The sequence below is a fragment of the Capsicum annuum genome, unplaced genomic scaffold (genome assembly GCF_002878395.1).
Source record: "Capsicum annuum cultivar UCD-10X-F1 unplaced genomic scaffold, UCD10Xv1.1 ctg2682, whole genome shotgun sequence".
Classification (NCBI taxonomy): domain Eukaryota; kingdom Viridiplantae; phylum Streptophyta; class Magnoliopsida; order Solanales; family Solanaceae; genus Capsicum; species Capsicum annuum.
The window spans coordinates 125,813-127,147 of NW_025833140.1; the positions used below are offsets into that span (position 1 = coordinate 125,813).

Sequence of the window (1,335 nt, forward strand, 5' to 3'; positions counted from 1 at the left end):
TCCTGTTATTCCAGTTGCTCCTACTCAACAAGCTACTAGACCTGTTCGTGAGGTGGCAATCCCACTCATGAACAATGTGACGAGTAGTATTCTAAAGCCTAAACTAGGAGGTCAATTTGAATTGAAGCAGAATATAGTGCAATTGCTGAATTCAGTGGGGCAATTTCATGGCCTTTCACACAAAGATCTATAACAGCATACATAGACCTTCTTGGAAATCAGCGATACATACATTCCTGAAGGGGTGAATTCTGATTATGTCAGGTTGACACTCTTCCCCTTCTCTCTAATGGAGGAAGTAAAAAGGTGATTACATGTTGAACCACCACTATCCATCACTACATGGGAAGATCTAGCTCAAAAGTTTCTTATTCAATTCTTTCCATATGGGAAGACGACACACTTGAGGCATGAAATCTTGAGTTTTAGACAAAAGGATAGAGAGAATCTCTACCAAGCTTGGGAGAGATTTAAGGTTATGATCTGAAATTGCCCTCACCATCATCAATCTAATGATGTTCTTGTGCATACTTTCATAGAAGGATTGGAGTCAAACATAAAGATTCTCTTGGATTCAGCAGCAGGTGGACAGGCTCTTAAGAAGATATATGAAGAATTGTACACACTATTGAATCGGATTTCACAAGGGAACCCTGACTATCATTCAGACTCAGGGAGTACTCCTAAAAACGTTGCAGGGGTGTTGGAGGTAGATTAGTTAACTGCACTACAGGCACAAATTGCAGCCATGCAAAATCATATGATTACTCAGCTTAATAGCATAAAGTTGGGTGTTTCTCAACCAGCAGCAGCTACAACGAATGCAGTTCAACAAGCAAATTCTTTGTGTGAGGTTTGTGGAAGTGGTGAGCATATAGCTGATGCTTGCACGACTAATTTGGATTCTAACAATTATGTGGGGAATGCAAATTGGTAGGGACAATAAATTTTTTGTAATACTTATAATTCCAACTAGAGAAACCATCCCAATTTCTCATGGGGTAGAAATCAGGCACAAAATACAAATCAGTACAATGGATAAGTGCAATCAAATCCACAGCCAACTCAGAATACACAGGAGACTACTCAATCTAGCAATATGGAGGAATTGGTGAAGCATTTTATGGCTCAACAAGCATACTTTGCAACTAAAATTAAGACTCAACAGACACAGTTTGCAGCTGAGTTGAAGAGTCAACAATTAGTTACGAGAGATCCAGAGTTGCAATTGGGTCAAATTGCAGGAGCACAGAATACAAGAACTCAAGGAGCATTACCTAGCGATACAGAGACAAATCCTAAGCAGGTAAATACAATTACAACAAGGAGTGGGCT

The 1,335-nt window shown here is 39.6% G+C and overlaps 1 non-coding gene across 1 annotated transcript; it reads right to left on the minus strand.

Annotated features, from left to right (window-relative positions):
* Positions 1-400: 400 nt before the first annotated feature.
* On the minus strand, positions 401-507 carry LOC124890905. Its single transcript, XR_007049430.1, has one exon. It is a non-coding gene; the product is annotated as a small nucleolar RNA R71 (small nucleolar RNA).
* Between the last annotated feature and the right edge of the window lie 828 nt (positions 508-1,335).